General features: G+C 31.7%; 1 pseudogene; it reads right to left on the bottom strand.

Annotated features, from left to right (window-relative positions):
- Positions 1-999: 999 nt before the first annotated feature.
- On the bottom strand, positions 1,000-3,544 carry LOC105130248 (disease resistance RPP13-like protein 4; annotated as a pseudogene).
- Between the last annotated feature and the right edge of the window lie 6,183 nt (positions 3,545-9,727).

Below are 9,727 nucleotides of genomic sequence, written 5' to 3'. Positions count from 1 at the left end.
AAGTACAAGGCAGGTGATGATTTTGTCAACCGCATGATTTTTCGTTGGTAAAATGTGCTGAATGATTTTGATGCCCGATTGTTTTTTCTTTGAAGTATACAATAGCAAAGCTTCCTTAAGGGGTGGAAACTTCTTGTTGCATGCATGGAATTGCAACCAAAATATACTTGCCGAAGAGAGAAACTAGAATTATTTGACAGACAGTTTAGGACTGTGGTATATGCAGTGGACATCTTATCTTAGATCTTAGATACAAGAAAAACATTATCTAGGAGTCTTGGCTTCTGCTGATTATTTGATGCTGAAGCTCTGCTCCTTCTAGCTTCCATCTTAAAATCACCAAGTTTTTCTTCCTCATTTTCTCCCCACCCCTAGTTTGTCGATGTTACAAGGGAATGTTTTCAACATGTAACAGTGGCTAACCTCCATATACCTCATCCGTGGCATCACTCGCTTCACCATTTCCCTCTCCATGTGCAACCTTGGAAGGAACTTTAAACATAAACCCACAGCCTTCCAAGTGGTGCCATTAGTGCCCTCAAAGACAGGACTTGTGGACTTGATGTCTCCATTTTCCATGCAAAGATATTGCAAATGACAGAGTGATGTGGGGTTTATCCATTGTGGGGTAGTGTGGGGTAAGTCCTTCTCGGTAAAGTCTGAGATACAACTCTTCCAGGTACAGAGAAGGGAAAAGAATTATATCATGATACATTATTTAAAAATTTAAATTTTTAGGTGAGATTGCTTGATATCATAATTTAATTTTAATGATTAAAAAGTTATGAATTTAAATTTTATCATTTTTATTTATTTGATAAAAATTAAATATAAAATAATATGAATTTATGTAAATTTTAAATTAAAAAAAACTTTTATTTAAAAAAATATATTAAAAAATAATATAAATTATAATTTAAAATTCATTTAATAATTTAAAGTATTAGATTAAGATGTTTTTTTACCATTCTCTCCGGATCATGAAAGAACTCTTCTTTATCACATCCTTCGGAGTAGTTCCTTCTCTGCAATTTCACTCTCTTCACTTGTATTTACTTTTAGTACCCCAAGTTGTAACAGATTTTGGAGCTCGGCTAGTCGACAACCGTCGTTGTTATCGGCACCCACTGGCTTGAATCCAGATAGCTCTTGAAGATTCAAGAGCCTTCCTATTCCCTGTGGAAGGTACTGAATTGGATTGGGGAACTTGTCATCATCAGCAATGCACGGATCCCCTCTTAAATTGGAATGGGGAACTTGTCATCATCAGCAATGCACGGACCCTTGACTTTTGGTTCATTGATCTTGCATCTGCTTCATTTGTAAAACTCAGACGCCGAGATCTTGCTAAGGGTCTTTGCCTGCCTTGATCATCAAAGCTGCAAAAACCCTCCTCTCTAGCAATTTTGATGGTCAAATCCCTCACCACATCATGCATCCGGAAACTGTAGACTCTTCCACCATAACCTCTACGCTGCACAACTTGAACTAGGCATCTGCTAATTAGTTCTGATAGATCGTCAAAGGCCAGTTCTATCGTGGTTGATGTGTTTCTGCCCTCGATGAAGCCCTCTCCAACCCACCAATGAACTAGTTGCTCAGCGGCTATCTCAGAGTCCTCCGGATATAGGGAAAAGCACAACTGACATTGCTTCATACGAAAGGGAAGCCCATCATAGCTCAACTGCAAAGAAGCCATGACCGAATTTTCGCTTTCTTTTGTGGTTAATGCATCATGGAAATTGTGACAAATCCTTCTCCAAACTTCATTAGATTGAGCTAAGCCTCCGATGGTCTTAACAGCAAGAGGAAGTCCATGGCATTTCTTCACTATAACTTTCCCAACTTCTTCCACTCAGGATGCTGTTTTGTTTCCTCATTTGATGAAAATGCAATTTTGCAGAACAATGCGTAGCTTTCTTCTTTGTTGAGAATTCTCGGCTGATGAATCTGTGCTTTGTCAACTCCCATTTCTATCGCTACACTTTCTATTCGTGTTGTGATTATTATGCAACTACTCTATCCCTCCCTCTTGGGTAGCCCAGCACACGTTCTGTCCCTCCAGCCTGCGGCACTCCAAACATCATCCATTACAATCAAGTAGTTTTTATTCTCAAGCAATTGATTAATCTTTGGCAGCATTCGAGCCATATCCAGCCCATTTACATCCTCTCCCAATTTTTTCAACACAGTTTTCATGATCTCTTCTTCATTGACAGTTTGAGAAATAGATACCCAAATCCTCTTCTCAAAGCGATCAACTACTTGTTTACTGTCAAAAATCTTCTGTGATACGGTGGTTTTTCCTAAACCCCCCATTCCAACAATCCCAACTTGGTGCAACATCCTGTTTTCAGGAAGAATCCAGCGTATTATCTTTTCTGTATCTTCTATCAGACCAACTATGGCAGATTCATCATAAACTGGTGATGTCCACCTCTTTCCTATGCTGCCACGGTCATCATGAATGCTTTGCTGTCCAATTGTCTTGAAATAGGCTTTCAAGATCTTCTGCATCTTCTTAATTCTTTCATTGATAGCTTTCAACTTCTTTCCTGTCCGATACTGGAAGATCAGTTCACATGGGGTGAAGTTGCTGCAGTGCTTAAGACCCTCTTTCCGATATTCAGCTCTGAGCAGGCAATCTGTCAATATATCCTCCGCATCATAAACCAGTTCTCGCAGCATGCTTAAGGTTGTCTTGACAGTTTCCTCCTTTCTTTTGAGCTTGTAAGCATCAGCAAGAAAGGATTTCATCGGATCAAGCTGCGTCTTCATATCATTGAACTCACTTTGAAATTCAAGCACATATTCTCCTGGCTTCTTGAGAACTTGAACCAACTGCTCTGCAAGAGCCTCAATCATAGCCTCTGCCATGTTTTCAACCTGCAATGCCATTGTTCGCTTGTGGCATGCTGGATTTTTTCACGACACTAACGTTATATAAATGTTTGGTGCTGGACCGATACATCAAAGCAAAGGCGTCAAACTGAAAGAAAGCAGGAGAATACCTAGAAGGCGACTGAAAAAAGGTTTAACATCAAAGACTTCCAACTTATCCATATGCTCTCCGGTACCAATAAAAAATGACAGGATTTTTTGTCGCTGCAACACTGTACATGGAATGTAAACCACAAATCAACATAAATGCTTTAAAAAAAAGGAAGTTTTCGTACAGTAGAGCAACCTCTAGACTACTTACGCACTAAGCGTGCCACCGCCCTTTGCATGACCATCCATTTTGGTAACAATCACTGCTTCAACCGCAACACTTTGCTTAAAAGCTTGAGCTTGATCAAATTCAACTTGACCGATACTGCTATCCGTAACAAATATTACAAGCTCGGGTTTCTGGAAGACACTAAACGAAAAGGAATCAGATTTTACTACAATAACAATCAACAATTAATAATAAAAACAACGAAGCATGCAAAACCAATAATAAAAGAATAACATACCGTTGCTTCAGAAACTTGACGGATTTCTTCAAAAAGTGCAGCTTCCTGTTTATGCTGTCCACTGATATCAACAATTATAAGATGACGAGTGCACCGAGGGTTTTAATCTAATGGTGAAAGGGGTTTGTTTTCTTTCACTGTACCTGGATTCGAGTCCTCGTGTGTATGTCTATCACCCCTGTGGTGCCTTACATGCCTGTTGGGTTTGCAGGGTGTTCATTAAACCGTGAGATTAGTCATGGTGCGCACAAACTGGCCTAGACACCTATATGAATAAAAAAAAAATATTATAAGATCACAAGTTTTCTTCTTAAATCTTTTCACACCTTCCACAATAATTTTCACAGGATCTGATTCCATGTAACTGTATCAACAACAAGAATTAAATGTCGATACAGTTGATTACGCCTTTAACGGTTGATTACGCCTGCTTGGAGGATAAATGTTGTACGGAATCAAACTCTATTATAATTGTGTTCAATTAATCATATCATAGCCTAGGTAATAAATGAAGGGGGGTGTTCTTAACTTGAACTCTTAGCATAAGCATGTGTTAGTGTCCGACAATGATTAACATTTACAAAACTCCCCTCTTCTATTGAGGCCCTATGTTTTAAGGTCTTTTTTTTTCGGAACCTCTTCTTCGAGCATCACACCTTCCTTCATTTTAAATGAAAACCTCTTTTCTTTATCATCGATATTTTTATGAATTAAACTAGTTTGAATTCGGTTTATTTGCCTAAAATTCCTAATAGTGCTAATTGATTTTTCATATCTACCACTATCAATGATTTATTTGGTCTCATTGCCAATAATATTCTCATAGCAAGTACTATTCAATAATAGGATAAAAAATTTATTGACTTATTGTGAACCTCAGATTATGAGCTTTTGGTGTCAAGAGCATCTTACCATATAAGCTTGATCATCATCATCCTCATACTCACCTTCACCATCAGGTTCACAACACTCCTCCATGTACAATTTTTCACCTTCTCTGAACTATTTGTCCTCACATTCATAAGTTTTCTCTAAAGATATATATGGGATTTATGCCATTCTTAATGACATCCATAACACTTTATAAGAGCTGGTTTAGTATAAGAATTATGTCTCTTCTTGTTGTCCTTGTCATGAATTACCTGGGGTCGATTTCTATCATAATTAGAGCTTATAATAGCTTGCTTATATTGATTTTTTATATGTTGTAGCTTACCCTTTTTAGCAATGTAAATCGAGGCTCTAAAATTGAACCCTTTTTTGATAAATAAGTCTTGTATTGGTTTCATCTTTTATCAACATTTCTATCTATAACGCCATATTTTGTGTATCAGTAACATTCAACAACATCTAAAGCATAATTATATCTCTAATGGCAGGTTTTAGCTCCTCTACATACCTATCAACTTGTTGTCCATCAATTTCACTTAGATTGTTTTACTCAGCTAAACATTAAAAATTTGTTGTTTATTCATTCATAATTTGAAAATATTAAGAGCACTACTAAAACTTATGGAATAGAAGTTGACCATAATCACAGAGAAAAATCTACCTCTCAACAATTGTTTCATCGACTCCCAAGCCTTAACAGGTCTCTTATCCTCCTGCCTTCTAACTTCCAATAACCTATCTCACCAGACTATAATTTTCTCCATTCTCGAATATAAAATTCTTATATACTCATAAAAATGATCACATGCAACTAACCAATTAAAAAGCTTATATACTTTTAAATTGCCACTTAAAAAGGAAATATCAACCTTTATACAATAGTCTTTATTAAACTTATTATTTCCGGCAACCCTAACTTCAACTTTTTTATTAAAAGAATACTCATAGTCATATTGATAATGAGGATTTGCTTGAACTAGTTCAATGACAAATTGGTTATGTTGGGCATGGTATAATTCTTCATTTCCTTTTTTTTTGTTTTATATTTTTATTTAATAAAAATAAAGTTGGAACAAATATAGAAAAACAATTGGAAAATTTAAAATAAGGTTATGAAGGGCATGTATTTCATTAGAACCTTTTTTTTATTTTACTAAAAACAATTTACTCTAAATTGTGTTTACCATAATATTTACTTTTAGATAAATATTGATATTTTTTACATGAATGCATTGAAAAATATAAGAATAGTACATGTTTTGTGTGTTACCGTGGTAAACCTTTTAACAATAGCATCAATCTTGGCTCTACCTATCAGGTCAATCTATATCTCTAACCCAACCCTTTACATGACTCAAATTTTAAATTGAATCAAATAAAAGTTAATCTGATATGAGTTGGTCAACATGACATGTTCAAATAAGATTTATATATAATCTAATTTGATATCAAGAAAAAAAAAACATTTTCAAGACATAGTTCATTTTAACTTTTTCTTTGTATATATTGAAACAATAATATTTTAAATGAACTTGAATCAACTCAAATTAACATACCATAACTTGGATTTGGATTATAGATCTGGTTGGGTTTGGCAATTTTTTAATCTATTTTTATGTAACATCGATAAAAATAGATATACTTAGAAAAGCTGTCAAATATTTTTTTTAAATCATTGTGAAGACAATACAAAACAAGTATTTGTTAATGTTATAAAAAAATGTTATAAATTAATTCAAAACCAAACAACAAATTGAATGGTATCTAGTCAAATAGTATCTAGAAATAATTTTGCTTTGTTTGTTCTAATGAATTACAATTAAATAAAAAAAAGGTGAGATATTTAAATCTGGATGGTCATTACACGTGATCCATTAAAAAAAAAGTCAGGCACAAGGAATTATAAGGACAAGCTTGCATACATGGTCCACGAGAAAAAAAGATTAAGTGTGGTGGTCTACAAGGCTAGATTTACATGCATAACTAAACATAAGCAACACATTGCATATTGATTTAGCTTTATTCACCTTGGTTGTTAGAATATCAACTTATCAAAAAATCTCATTTTCAACTATTTTTCAAGTTAAAAACACCTAAAAATCAATTCATAAATCTCAATAAACCTACACATATCTCAAAACATCTTTTAATCAATTTTTCCTATGATAATAAGGGTCAAAAAATATAAATGAATTTACTCTTATTAAATGAAATCTATTAACATTAAGATTAGTTTTTTAAATTATTAAAATATAAACAATAAATAATTTTCTCTCTTCTCAACTATTATTTGGTGACTTTCTCTCTTTTTCTTCAAATTTAAAAATTAAGATGTGAACAAAATTAAATTTTAAATCTAAATATAAAAGTTTTTAATTAGAAGATTTCAAAATGAAATTTGCAAAACTCCAAAGAAAAATATTATTTAAAAAATATACTATGAACAATATTAAAAAAAAACTCATTTTTTATTTCACCGCAAATGTTGAACTCTTCTTTTTTATTTTTTCTCAAGCAATAAATTGAATTTATTTTTAATAAAATCAAGCATTAAACCAGAACTTTGACTTTTTTAACATTAAAATAACTTAATAAAAAAATATATCTAAAGAAATTATCATGCGTAATTTTCAACCTACACAATATTTCTTAATAAGAAGGCCACACCAATTAGCTTTCTTTTAATTTAATGCGAGGCAAACAAATATAAGATGTGGGGACTTTCATAGAAATAAAATCATATTAGTAGATGGGTTTTATTTTTTTCTGTTTTTGATGGGCACGTCATCATTATAGAAGAGGTACCACCACAAAAATTAATCATAAAGAGGTCACGCAGAAATCACGATTGTGGACCACACGTGGGCCAACTTTAACAGGCTACCCGCTTTAAAAGGTCTGGTTCTCTCATATATCCAACGAACAATACCCCGTAAAGCGACATGTACACCAAGTCACCGGTTCAGTCTTTTATCCACGTGTGTCAAATCATATAGCTGGGTCACCTCCTAAGGTACCCCACGCGTAACCTAGTCATTATCTCTAGAAAACTTTATGTCCCAGAAACAGTGTCCCAATGGACAGAAGAAACTGCCAAGGACCCCCCTCCAGTCCTGTCTCCTCGGTCTTCAGTGGCAAAAATGAAAATAATACTAATTTTCACATCTTCCGTCATAAAAATTATATAAACTGTAACTTAGGTTCTGCTTCTTCCGTGTGAATTGTAAAATACGAAAAAAGTATTTTTTAAAATTATTTTGTGCTCGTTTATCTTTTTATAAAATATTTTTATATATTTATTTGTAGTAAAATATTTTACATGAAAATTAATTAATAAAAAATATTTTACAATTAATTCTAGACAGTTCAAAGGTAATTAGATTATTTTTTACCTCTTTTTTTTTTTTCTTCCCCTTTGAAATCCAAGCTAAAATTTAGATTTTTCTTTTCATTTATTTTTTCTTTCGATTGTGGTTTTTTTTTTAAGTTTTTTTAATTTCATTTATTTTTATTTGGTTTCATTTTAAGTTATTTTTATACTTATTTCTTTTATTTTTTTTCTTTAATTATTTTTTTTATTTTTTTCAATCTTATTCTTCAACATTTTACTTTATTTATTTTTTTATTTAATTTTAATCTTTATTTTTTTAATTGATTTTTTTTATTTTTTTAATATTATCTCTCAACATTTTTTGTTATCCAATTTCAGTCCTTATCTTTTTAATTGTTATTTTTTAATAATTTTTTTATCCTGAATTACAGATTAGTCAAGTTAACCAAGGTTATTTCAATTTTGAATTTTGAGTTTTTTTTTTTATGTTCTTCCTTCCTATGAGGTTATTATAGGTCTTATATTAGTCAAGTTATCCTTGGACGTGGGTTAGTAAGGTTATCCGGAGTCGTAAATTAGTTAATCCGATATAATTTAAGTTTTTATATTTTTTATTTATTTATTTATTTAAATCTGATCCTTTTTCTATGTTATTTTTAGAAATTTTAATTTTTTAAATATTTTATTTTATTAAAGTGGATATCCAGGTCAACCCAGATTTATTATAAAAGATTTGCTCCTTCAATAATTTCAAGTTTAAACTATATAATTGTTAATCTTGATCTTATATCATAGGTGACGAAGTAGTATAATAAACATAAATTGAATTGAGTTTTTTTATAGAAGTTATTTTTAAAATTAGTTTTTTATTTAATTTGATTATTTAAAATTATGTTAGTGGGTCTTCGAGTTTTAAAATATTTTTTGTTTTTTGAGGTATCTTGATTTCATATTTAACATATTTATTAAATTAATCCAAGTAAATTTAAGTTATCATGTTATCAAGTTAATTTTAAGTTATCGTAGCCCTTTTTTTTCATGTTATAGAAGATGTGGATCCAATTGAAAAAAAAATCTGGCAGGAGGCATAACATACAGGAAAAAAAATGTGTACAGAATCATACCTTGGGACTGAAGTGAAAATTTAACCTTTTTAACCCTTCATTGAGCTGAAGAAGGGGCATGAAGGGGACCTTCAAAGTCCAGTCTTTTTTACTGCAAGTGCATCCGGTAAATTCTTCATGTACTATATACCACATTGTCATTGTAAACGACCAAGATGGCCTTTACTAGTTAACCTATCCAGTTAAAATTTTCTCTACATATTTAGAAGTCACAGATGCAAGACTTGAACTCCACAATTGAAACCTCTTTTGTTCTTGCGCAGAGGAGAGATGAAGACGAAGAGAAAATGAAGTTAGACAAGTGTGTTCTGTTTGCCCGTGTTTACTTTAGGGGACCCAAGATCTTAGCTATATTATTGAAAGTTTGCTTGCGATGAGGGGAAAGCAAATTTGCTTCTGGCATTTTCATCATTCAACCACTTTTATTTTTTGGACTGGCAACAACTTTCTAATCTAATAATTATACCTCCATGGCTGTCAGGCATGCATGGTTTTCACTATATATATATATATATAACATCCTTTTTAAAACGGTAGATATCTAATAAGATCCGAGTTCTAAATAGAAGTTAATTATTATTATTTTTTAAATAAAAATAATATTATTTAAATAAAAAAATAGTTAGTTGATTTTGATCGGGTTTTATTTAATTTATATATAAATTTAGTTAATGTTTTAATAATCTGAAATATCCGGTCTAGTTTACGAGCATCACGATTAATTTTTAAATTTATTGAATATCCTGCAAGTTCAATAATCAAGTAAAATACAACGAAAATAACAAACACACAAATAAAAAATATATTTATTAAAAAATAACAAACACACAAATCTCTTCTATAATTGTTAAAACACAATCTAAATATTAAATTTAAGTTTTCAACAAACAAATCAAGTAAGGTCTATTTATTTCTTTTTTATT

Source organism: Populus euphratica, unplaced genomic scaffold, assembly GCF_000495115.2.
Source record: "Populus euphratica unplaced genomic scaffold, PopEup_1.0 scaffold95.1, whole genome shotgun sequence".
Taxonomy (NCBI): Eukaryota; Viridiplantae; Streptophyta; class Magnoliopsida; order Malpighiales; family Salicaceae; genus Populus; species Populus euphratica.
This window is presented reverse-complemented; position numbering and strand designations above follow the sequence as displayed.